This window comes from Pelophylax lessonae (assembly GCF_965119305.1).
Source record: "Pelophylax lessonae genome assembly, chromosome: 3".
Lineage (NCBI taxonomy): Eukaryota > Metazoa > Chordata > Amphibia > Anura > Ranidae > Pelophylax > Pelophylax lessonae.
The window spans coordinates 488,650,534-488,663,170 of record NC_138770.1 but is presented as its reverse complement, the minus strand read 5'-3'; the positions used below and the strand labels follow the sequence as shown (position 1 = coordinate 488,663,170).

The window sequence follows — 12,637 nt, the reverse complement described above, 5'->3', positions numbered from 1 at the left end:
GTTTCTGTTCTATGCACATTGACCTCAAGTAATAACTGCCTGCTCTTTTACTGCCGTTTATTAATGCTAGTGTATGACCGTGGAATTGTTGGTTCTGTGGCCTTATTGCCTGAGATCCTGGGAGCCTCTGCTCCACGCTCTGTATTACCCCTGCCATGGCCGCATTGAAGTTGTTGACGTGGAATGTCAGGGGTATGCGCGATAAGATTAAACGAACGGCTGTCTTTAATGTTTTACGCCGTGTCCGGGCTGACATTATAGTACTGGTGGAGACACATTTGGAGGGCCGCGTACAGCAGTCTCTCAAACGGCCCTGGGTTGGCTGGGTGCAGCACTCGGCATATAGCTCGCACTCCAGGGGTGTGGCGCTTCTGGTGGCCAAATCGGTACATTTCCAGCTCCTAGGATCTCAGGTTGACCCAATGGGTAGATATGTCTTTCTCAAAACGTCAGTCTATGGGGAATTGATGCTGCTGATGGCTTTCTATGTGCCCCCCCCCTTACTCTACTGTGGTAATAATGGAGGGATTGGCGTTTATGGCACAATGCCCGGGGGCCCCGGGGATCTGGCTGGGCGACTTTAACAATGTGATGGACTCGGGTCTGGATAGATCCGGTGGCGCCTCCCAGGCGCCGCCGGGGTCGTCCCCGACCAGGTTCTCCCGATTGTTGGAGAGCTTTGGTTTGGCCGACTCCTGGCGCAGCAAATACCCCGCTCAGCGTGCGTACTCCTGCTTCTCGGCTGCACACCATTCTATGTCACGCATTGATCTGATATTGTTGTCTCGAACCCTGCTCCCCAGGTTACTGGCGGCGGGCTTCGCCCCACGGACTCTGTCTGATCACTGCCCTTTTTGGATACTGTTGTCCTTGCCCTGCAATAGACCTCCCCCGGCCTGGCGCCTGAATCCCGCCTGGCTCCCCTTGGTGTCTGATGGGAACGACATTGAGGGGACCTGGACACAATTCTTCTCTGATAATGAGGGCACTGCCTCCCCGGCTGCGGTGTGGGAGGCATTTAAACTGTTCGCCAGATCCACTATGATTTCCAAAATCAAAGCTGTTAGAGCGCGGGCTGCCGAGGAGATCTCCAGGGCAACGACAAATCTAATTGAAGCTGAACAGGCCTTTATGGCGGACCCGACTCCGACACATGAATCCCAGTATAAATTGACCTCTAAAGTCCTTTCCCAACTTGAATATGAGAAGGCGAAATCTAAGATGTTTTTTCAGAAGCAGAATCTGTTTGCACATGGAGAGCGGGCGGGGAAACTCCTCGCATATTTAGTCCACTGTGAGGATAGGCCCCCGGTAGTTATTACTTTAAAGGATGAACTGGGTAATGAGATCACTGATCCTGCTGCGGTGACACAGTGTTTCCGATCATTTTTTAGTACACTCTACACCTCTAGGGCCCCTGCTGACTGCACTGACATGCATGACTTTCTGGACTCTATTGACTTTCCCACTTTGACATCCGACCAGTTGGCGACCCTCGAGGCACCCATTTCTGTGGAGGAGATTGCAGCAGCCGTGTCCAAGTTCCCTAGATCTAAGGCCCCCGGCCTAGACGGCCTCCCGATTGAGTTCTTCTCCCAATATTCGGAACTCCTTTCTCCTAAATTATTGGCTTTGTTTCAATCCCTGTTCAGAGATGCAGCCCTGCCCCCTTCTATGCGGGAGGCGTTAATTGTGCTCATCCCCAAGCTGGGCAAAGACTTACACGTCCCAGAGTCTTACCGTCCCATCTCTTTGCTCCCAGTAGACACTAAAATCCTTGCGAAAATTTTATCCCTCCGTCTTAACAAGGTGATCCTTTCGCTCATACACTCGGACCAGGCCGGGTTCATGCCTGGGAGGAACACCTCATTTAACCTTCGCCGGTTATTCATGAATCTCCAGGCACAACACGACGGAATGGGTGGAAGGGTGGTGGTCTCCTTGGACACGGCTAAAGCATTTGACTCGGTAGAGTGGCCATTCCTATGGACCTGCCTGGACCGATACGGCTTTGGACCTAATTTTATTAAGTGGGTCAAACTTCTATATAGCGCCCCGGTAGCTAGGGTCCTGGCCAACGGCTGGCAGTCGACCGCCTTCCCTTTATCCCGTGGCACTCGACAGGGGTGCCCCCTCTCCCCCCTGCTGTATGCCCTGGCCGCGGAACCCCTGGCGATGGCCATTAGAGCGCATCCCGGGATTCGTGGCCTACGTAGGGGACCGCTAGAGGAGAAAATCAGCATGTATGCTGATGACACTTTGTTGTATTTGGAGGACTCTCGAGAATCCCTGCTCACAGCCCTTTCTTTAATTGAACGGTACGGACGATTCTCCGGTTTTCAGATAAACTGGGATAAGTCACAAATTCTTCCACTTGACGAGAGCCCGCAGGCGATCGCCCCCGCAAACCCGGCCTTACAATGTGTATCCCGCATTAAATACTTAGGGATTCAAGTGACAGCTAGCTCAGCAGATTATGTCCCGGATAACGTTCAACCCTTGTTCCCTCTGCTTAAGGCTAAATTTCAAGTATGGTCCAAATTGCCTCTGGGAGTGATGGGTAGAGTCAATTTAATTAAAATGATTCTCCTTCCCAAAATTCTCTATGCTGTATGGCACTCTCCTATTTATCTGCCACTCAGGCTGTTTAAGCAGATGGAATCACTCCTCAAGACCTTTGTTTGGGGTGCTGACCGGCACAAGATCTCCTGGCGCAAGCTCAAGAATCCTACAAATCTAGGGGGGTTGGCCCTGCCGGATTTTAATCTGTACTATCTGGCAGCTCAGTTGTCCCAGTTCTTTCACATAGATAAAACGGATAGAGAGCGCTTCTTGACCCTGCTCTGCCCTGGGTGGGCTCATCCCCTCGGGGACCCCCTTCTAGTTATCCTTAGGGGCGTCAGGGGCTCGCCGGAGCCCCTGTGCCCCAGATCTCTTCTATATCACTATTGTCGGATCTGGGAGGTGGTGGCGTCCAGGCTTCGGTGCCCTCCATTCCACACATTTACCCCTCTGTGGCATAATAGTGCATTGCGTGAGTTCCTATCCATCACTGACCTGTCGGTATGGAGTGGGAGGGGTATTCTTCTCCTTAGCCATATCTCCACAACCACTGGTCTACGGTCTTACGAGACCCTGCGAGACCAGTTTGCGCTCCAGGGCCCCATGCACTACAGATACTTACAGCTCTCCCATGCCTATAGATCTCAATTCCCTGACGGCCCTCCTGGGATGGAATCGATTACCACCCTTGAGATTGTTAAAAGTACAGAACCCAGTCACCTCATTTCCATGTTCTACTCTGAGCTCCACACACCTTCTTCGACCACTATGGCTTTTGCACTTAAGACCCGCTGGGAGCGCAGTGTGGGGGCCATGGAGGATGAGGAATGGGAGGATGCCCTGGAGACGTGCCGCAGAGTGTCGCCAAAACTGTCGGATCGCCTAACCCAGACCTTTATATTACACCAGGCTTATCTCACCCCACTTAGACTGTCCAAATATCACCCTGACTTGGTCCCCTCTTGCCCCATGTGCGGAGACCCTGATGCTTCCTTCTTTCATCTACTGTGGAGCTGTCCCCAATTACAGACTCTATGGCAACAGGTAGTTACATTTCTACTTGACAAAATGGGGTCTCCTCTACAACTCTCTCCTAAGGAGTGTCTCCTGGGGGTCTATCCGGATGGAGAGATGCCCAAATCCACTGTCATATTTCTCCAGGAAACCTTGTTTACAGCACGTAAATTGATAGCCAGACGGTGGATGAGACCTACTCCTCCTACTTTAGGATTGTGGATTAAGGAAATTAATAGTGTCATCCCATTTCATAAACTTTTATATAAACATAGGGGGTGCCCCCAGAAGTTCAACAAGATTTGGGACAAATGGGTGCAGTGCCCTGATACGGCTCAGTAGTGAAGTAGGTAACTGCTTTATGCTGACCGTCCCTGTTAAACCAATATTGTTTGCTCGAGTGTTGGGCCGAAAGAAAGTGACTGACTACTGCCTTAATTTTGTTTACTATGTCTGTTCTGTTTCTAAGTGTTAATCACTGTGAATATTTGTATTCTTGTACCCCTGTGTATTATGAATATGATCGAAGTTTCAATGTACGGTTTATTTTTGTATTGTACCAAAAGTTTCAATAAACCTCACTGTTTTGAAAAAAAAAAAATAAAGACAGTCCAAATCTTTCGTTAATGATTTAATTTCGGCTAATCTAGATTTGTTCATTGCTGAAGCAAGAGCAAAAAATTTACCTCTAATTACGGCCTTGTGTGCTGTCCAGACGGTAGAGATGGGGGTATCCTCAACCTCGTTAATCGCAAAATATTCCTCTAAAGAAGATGAAATCTGGGCAACTAGGGTGGGATCATTAATCAGAGAATCATTCAATCTCCAGTTAAAGGATGATCTCTCCATCCCAATACTACACGCCTCAAATGCAACTATCTCATGATCTGACCAGGGGCAGGCATGGATAAGAGCATCAGATGAGTTTGCCAAAAGGACAGGGGTACAGAAAATATAATCCAATCTAGCAAAACTGTCATGAGGGTGTAAATAATGTGTATACCCCAATTCCAACATTATGAGCTCTCCAAGCGTCCACCAGCTGTGAGTCGCTAAGCGCACGGGTCAAGCATCTGGGGAATGCCTTAGAAGAGGACACCACCCTGCTCCTATCGAGGAGGGGGTGAGCTGTCAGATTAAAATCCCCCCCAACAATCATATGAGGGGATTCAAATCTGCCAAGTACATCAAAAAAATGTCTAAAAAAGGTTGCATGAGCATCATTGGGGGGCATATAGAGAGGCAATTGTAACCAGTTTACCACAAATACTACCTTTGAGTATCAGGAAACCACTTTCCGGGTCACAATAAGAGGATAAGATGTCGAACATAACACTGTTACGGATAAAAATTGCCACGCCCCTCGTTTTGTTATCAAAGGATGAGCATCTAAATTGTTGGAATGATTTATTAAAAAATTTAGGGTGTTTATCCGTGGCAAAATGGGTCTCCTGTAACAGCAATATATCCTCGCCAAGACGTTTGTACTGTTTAAATGCTTTATGTCTCTTATGAGGGGAGTTAAACCCCTGTACATTATGTGAAATTACCTTAAGCCCCATGGTAACCGGCCCGGGCGCAAACATCACCACTGGAGAATTGTACCAGAGAAAAAAAAAATTGTTAACTGAATGAAACTGATATGTGCATAAGCAAGGAAAAGAAAAAGCTTTTTGAGGGTAGTAAACACAAGATCTGTAGAAAAACCGACTGGGCTGGACACGAGCCTAAATGACCGAAGCCAGATTATCAAACCCAGTAGGCCAGCAAGCATTGTATAAAGCTGAAGCGCAAAAAAGTCACTGGATGTGACTTTAGAAATGTAAAACAATAAAATCATACATAAAAAGGGTGTTACTAAAAACACTCTCATAAGGGTATAAAAGTCCTTTAAAGTCCATAGACCGTCCAGGAATGAGTGATGTTACTACTGGATCACCTTTTTTTGACCACCACCAAGTGTCACACCAAGGGGTCAGCAGAAATGGCAACTCACCAGATAAAGTGGCTCAGGTGTTCTCACACAAGAGCAAAATGAGCAGATAACCAAGATACAGATGATGGGTGTAGACAAACAACCTGAATATGTCACCGCTGCACACACTTAATCAGACCTCCTTTCCACAAATTCCCCTCAGCATAGTGATCACATGCAAGGCAAAATAACCCCAATAGTGAAGTATTGTAAAACTCAGCTTTATTGAAAGATAGATTGCACTTACATTTGTAGGAAAAATCAGGCTTCTAAGTAGTAACAAAGCGGCCAGGAAAGGATCCACACTCGTGTAATCGCCAGGGTTGACTCCACGCCAGCCCCGATACTTCCGGGTGGGTTCTCTTCCGTGCCACGTGATGTCGGATGCTTCGTCTGGTCACGCCCCGACGCGTTTCGTCATTTCCGACTTCAACTGGGGGTGTGACCAGACGTCGCCATCCACCATCTAAATACCTCCGCTGGAACGCACCTCGACCAATCGGCACAGCGGTGGGACGGCCGGAAGATAACCAGCGCTCACAACGGCGGAAGTAAACAAACACATCCCACTTCCGTGTATCCTCTGCATAGGGACAATCATCAAGGCACCGCTGGGAAATAAAACAGCGCCAGAAATGTCCAACCTAATATACAGAGGACACAGAGATGCTCATATATAAATCAAGCTAGATAGTGACAATAAGCACAATTGGAGCATTAATTTAAGGGTCTCCCCTGTGCCGATCTTAGGTCTGCAGAGCATTGCCAGCCGCATAACACACATAGCACAATATCAGCAATTGAGCACATAGCAAATAACATCAAAACATGCATAAAAACGAATCAGTATATGTTTATATGGAATGACCCATATCATATAAACCCCACATATACAAAGATAACACCCATATATAAAAAATATATATAAAATATATTACTACAAAGTCACACCCATATAAAATTGTAGTAGAGCTAAATGAAGAATCACTAACACCAAACATTGGTAATAATGATAATAATCCACAACCCAATGGTAAACTGGGGCTCACACACAGAGGGTGACCCTAAAAAATAATAAAAAGAATAAAAGAAAAGGATCTAGGCGAAAAGTCTCACGAATCACTAATATAGCAATTCAGATCCAATTCTATATTTAACCCCATCGGGGGTTGGCCTGGGTGAGGAAAATCCATTTGGTCTCACGCTTGGACAATTCCCTCACCCAATTCGCACCCCGCCACGACGGGGTAACACGCTCAATCCCCCAAAAGTGAAGACTCCTTGGGTCCCTCTGATGAAACTTTCGGAAATGTGCGGACACATTGTGTTCTCGCAAACCTTTCAAGATATTGGTGATGTGCTCACCTATTCTCACCTTTAAGGCCCGCTTAGTGCGGCCTATGTACACCAGCTTACAGGGGCACATCAATCCATAGACCACATGTGTAGTATCACATGTGATCAAACTTTTTATCTTGAACGTTTTGTCAATTGCCGGAACTGTGAAGGATTCTCTTCTCCTGAAGTTAGTCGGTGTAAAAGAGCAGGCCCTACATCTGCCACAGGTGAAGAAACCCTTCATGTCTGGGGAAAAAAGAGACATTCGGGGGGTCTAATACCTTCTTGACGATCTGATCACCAAAATTCGGGGATCGTCGATAAATAAATGAAGGTTTAGCAGGAAGAACTGGACCTAAAGTTCTATCCATTTGTAAGATGGGCCAATGATGTCTAAAGATCTCTTCTAGCTTTTTGTAGTCATTGGAGAAATCTGACAGAAAGCTCCATTGTTTGGGATCATCATTAACATTTACAGGTTTCACTGAAGGCCTTAGAGGTCTGGGAGCATTCTTGATTTTGATAATCTCCCTATCCAGACAAGATTCATCATATCCTTTAGCAATGAACCTGTCCTTCAAGACCTCTGCTTGCTCCATATAGTCAGTGACAGAGGTACAGTTACGCCTGACACGGACAAATTGGCCTCTCGGAATATTCCTGAGCCAGTTCGGATGGTGTCCGCTCTGGATCGCCAAATAACTGTTCCTGTCCGTGGTCTTGAAAAAAACTTTAGTAGTGAGTCTCTCACCCTCTCTCTTGATTATAACATCTAAAAAGTTAATTTCGTTCAGACTATAATGGAAATCTAACTTGATATTGTTCCGATTGGAATTTAGGTGTTCCGTAAAGCCAATCAGGCCTTCCTCTGATCCCTGCCAGATGAAGACAATATCATCTATGAAGCGCCTATACAGTAATAGCTCGTGCCGATCTTGATTGAAGACAAACTTGTCCTCCCACTCCGACATGAACAAGTTTGCCAAGCTCGGAGCGAACTTGGCGCCCATAGCAACACCTGTTTTTTGGCTGAAGAAGTCGCTCTGATGCCAAAAATAGTTATGGCTCAGACAGAAATCTAGAGCCCTGCCAATGAACACTTTCTGTTCCCTAGGCAGATCGTCCCTTTGACTGAGTGCCCAATTAAGGGATAATAGGGCATCCTCGTGCTGGATGATGGTGTACAGGGACGACACGTCGGCCGTAACAAGAAAGACCGACGAGTCCTCCCCCAGCACAACACCATCCAGCACGAGGAGAAGATCAGCAGTGTCCTTCAAAAAGGCCTTTGTCTTGACCACACTCTTTTGTAAGAACTGGTCCAAATATTGGCCCAAACGTGCACTCACCGAACCAATCCCATTGACAATTGGGCGTGGAGGTGGGTTGGTTGCGTCCTTGTGGACTTTGGGAAACGTATACAGGATAGGGATGCGGCAAGCACTAGGTATTAGATAATTGCGTTCTTTTTTAGTTAGAACACCATCCCTAAAGCCTGATTCTACCAGACGTTTTAAATCTGCCACAAAATCGTTCGTGGGATCTCGAGATAATCTAGTATAAGTGGAGGTGTCACTCAACATGGTTTTAATTTGATCATGGTAAAAACATTTATCCATGACTACCACTCCACCACCCTTATCAGCAGGGCGGATGATAATCTCTTTACGAGATTCCAATGAATCAAGGCCTTCATGTATATGCTTGTACTTCTTGCTGACCTCATACCCAGGTTCCAAAGATTGTAGATCACGCAAAACTAGACTCTTAAATACTTCCACATAGTGGTTATTACTCACCGGTGGATTAAAGGTAGATTTATTGCGCAATCCACTATTGATCATCCCTCCACTACTCCTATTGCTGATGGATGTAATGGGATTGTTTAAAAAGTGTTTCTTTAGATTCACTTTTCTTATATATTTATGTATGTCGATATAAGTATTGAACTTATTGACAGGTCTTTTGGGGGCACATTTAAGCCCTTGGTCCAGAATATGGAGTTCACTTTTGGTTAAACTTACACTGCTAATATTAAATATTCCCTCGTTTACCAGTCTCTCCTTTTTTTGGAACTGTATCCTTCTTCCGGCCCGTACTCCTCTTCGGGGCGCGGATTTTCTCGGAACAGTTGCTAAGGAAACTTAGCAACTGTTAATAAGGAAACACACCTCAAAAAGGTTAAAAAGTTTACGAGGGACAGACAGGATTTTAATAATGGTCAGGTTTTTTGCTGGCAAGCAACGTTACCAGGACCTATTCCTGTAGAAGCCCCGACAAGAGAGGAACCTATGGAGGCTGTGAGTAATGGAGCTGTTGGCAGTCAAGGACCTGCTCCCTCAAATCAGACCCCAGTGGTGCGCCCTAGGGCAGGTGTATCACATATTCCTATTAGACCTGTGCTAGAATGGACAGGACCCCCTATTAAGGGTACTAATAGGGGAAATAAAACCAAGAGGGGCCTGTCAAGAGGGAATTTCCAGGGAACTGGGATCCCCACCCATAACCAATACCAGGTCCTTGCCAATAGATCCAATGGAGGGACAGAGGACACTGGCCCGAAGACCCCCTCAAACCCACCCAGGCAGCCTTTTTTGGGGCGGGGCAGGGGGAGGGGTCGGAATCGACCACACAAATATCCACAACCCGACAGGCAACTGTTCCGAGAAAATCCGCGCCCCGAAGAGGAGTACGGGCCGGAAGAAGGATACAGTTCCAAAAAAAGAAGAAGAAGGAGAGACTGGTAAACGAGGGAATATTTAATATTAGCAGTGTAAGTTTAACCAAAAGTGAACTCCATATTCTGGACCAAGGGCTTAAATGTGCCCCCAAAAGACCTGTCAATAAGTTCAATACTTATATCGACATACATAAATATATAAGAAAAGTGAATCTAAAGAAACACTTTTTAAACAATCCCATTACATCCATCAGCAATTGGAGTAGTGGAGGGATGATCAATAGTGGATTGCGCAATAAATCTACCTTTAATCCACCGGTGAGTAATAACCACTATGTGGAAGTATTTAAGAGTCTAGTTTTGCGTGATCTACAATCTTTGGAACCTGGGTATGAGGTCAGCAAGAAGTACAAGCATATACATGAAGGCCTTGATTCATTGGAATCTCGTAAAGAGATTATCATCCGCCCTGCTGATAAGGGTGGTGGAGTGGTAGTCATGGATAAATGTTTTTACCATGACCAAATTAAAACCATGTTGAGTGACACCTCCACTTATACTAGATTATCTCGAGATCCCACGAACGATTTTGTGGCAGATTTAAAACGTCTGGTAGAATCAGGCTTTAGGGATGGTGTTCTAACTAAAAAAGAACGCAATTATCTAATACCTAGTGCTTGCCGTATCCCTATCCTGTATACGCTTCCCAAAGTCCACAAGGACGCAACCAACCCACCTCCACGCCCAATTGTCAATGGGATTGGTTCGGTGAGTGCACGTTTGGGCCAATATTTGGACCAGTTCTTACAAAAGAGTGTGGTCAAGACAAAGGCCTTTTTGAAGGACACTGCTGATCTTCTCCTCGTGCTGGATGGTGTTGTGCTGGGGGAGGACTCGTCGGTCTTTCTTGTTACGGCCGACGTGTCGTCCCTGTACACCATCATCCAGCACGAGGATGCCCTATTATCCCTTAATTGGGCACTCAGTCAAAGGGACGATCTGCCTAGGGAACAGAAAGTGTTCATTGGCAGGGCTCTAGATTTCTGTCTGAGCCATAACTATTTTTGGCATCAGAGCGACTTCTTCAGCCAAAAAACAGGTGTTGCTATGGGCGCCAAGTTCGCTCCGAGCTTGGCAAACTTGTTCATGTCGGAGTGGGAGGACAAGTTTGTCTTCAATCAAGATCGGCACGAGCTATTACTGTATAGGCGCTTCATAGATGATATTGTCTTCATCTGGCAGGGATCAGAGGAAGGCCTGATTGGCTTTACGGAACACCTAAATTCCAATCGGAACAATATCAAGTTAGATTTCCATTATAGTCTGAACGAAATTAACTTTTTAGATGTTATAATCAAGAGAGAGGGTGAGAGACTCACTACTAAAGTTTTTTTCAAGACCACGGACAGGAACAGTTATTTGGCGATCCAGAGCGGACACCATCCGAACTGGCTCAGGAATATTCCGAGAGGCCAATTTGTCCGTGTCAGGCGTAACTGTACCTCTGTCACTGACTATATGGAGCAAGCAGAGGTCTTGAAGGACAGGTTCATTGCTAAAGGATATGATGAATCTTGTCTGGATAGGGAGATTATCAAAATCAAGAATGCTCCCAGACCTCTAAGGCCTTCAGTGAAACCTGTAAATGTTAATGATGATCCCAAACAATGGAGCTTTCTGTCAGATTTCTCCAATGACTACAAAAAGCTAGAAGAGATCTTTAGACATCATTGGCCCATCTTACAAATGGATAGAACTTTAGGTCCAGTTCTTCCTGCTAAACCTTCATTTATTTATCGACGATCCCCGAATTTTGGTGATCAGATCGTCAAGAAGGTATTAGACCCCCCGAATGTCTCTTTTTTCCCCAGACATGAAGGGTTTCTTCACCTGTGGCAGATGTAGGGCCTGCTCTTTTACACCGACTAACTTCAGGAGAAGAGAATCCTTCACAGTTCCGGCAATTGACAAAACGTTCAAGATAAAAAGTTTGATCACATGTGATACTACACATGTGGTCTATGGATTGATGTGCCCCTGTAAGCTGGTGTACATAGGCCGCACTAAGCGGGCCTTAAAGGTGAGAATAGGTGAGCACATCACCAATATCTTGAAAGGTTTGCGAGAACACAATGTGTCCGCACATTTCCGAAAGTTTCATCAGAGGGACCCAAGGAGTCTTCACTTTTGGGGGATTGAGCGTGTTACCCCGTCGTGGCGGGGTGCGAATTGGGTGAGGGAATTGTCCAAGCGTGAGACCAAATGGATTTTCCTCACCCAGGCCAACCCCCGATGGGGTTAAATATAGAATTGGATCTGAATTGCTATATTAGTGATTCGTGAGACTTTTCGCCTAGATCCTTTTCTTTTATTCTTTTTATTATTTTTTGGGGTCACCCTCTATGTGTGTGAGCCCCAGTTTACTATTGGGTTGTGGATTATTATCATTATTACCAATGTTTGGTGTTAGTGATTCTTCATTTAGCTCTACTACAATTTTATATGGGTGTGACTTTGTAGTAATATATTTTATATATATTTTTTATATATGGGTGTTATCTTTGTATATGTGGGGTTTATATGATATGGGTCATTCCATATAAACATATACTGATTCGTTTTTATGCATGTTTTGATGTTATTTGCTATGTGCTCAATTGCTGATATTGTGCTATGTGTGTTATGCGGCTGGCAATGCTCTGCAGACCTAAGATCGGCACAGGGGAGACCCTTAAATTAATGCTCCAATTGTGCTTATTGTCACTATCTAGCTTGATTTATATATGAGCATCTCTGTGTCCTCTGTATATTAGGTTGGACATTTCTGGCGCTGTTTTATTTCCCAGCGGTGCCTTGATGATTGTCCCTATGCAGAGGATACATGGAAGTGGGATGTGTTTGTTTACTTCCGCCGTTGTGAGCGCTGGTTATCTTCCGGCCGTCCCACCGCTGTGCCGATTGGTCGAGGTGCATTCCAGCGGAGGTATTTAGATGGTGGATGGCGACGTCTGGTCACGCCCCCAGTTGAAGTCGGAAATGACGAAACGTGTCGGGGCGTGACCAGATGA

General features: G+C 45.9%; 1 protein-coding gene across 1 annotated transcript in view; it reads right to left on the bottom strand.

Moving 5' to 3' along the window:
* The window catches only part of THUMPD2 (THUMP domain 2 tRNA and snRNA guanosine methyltransferase), a gene marked incomplete at its 3' end in the record, with an annotated part of 821,919 nt that overhangs the window by 618,075 nt on the left and 191,207 nt on the right, over window positions 1-12,637 (bottom strand). The gene's annotated exons all lie outside the window — the stretch shown is intronic.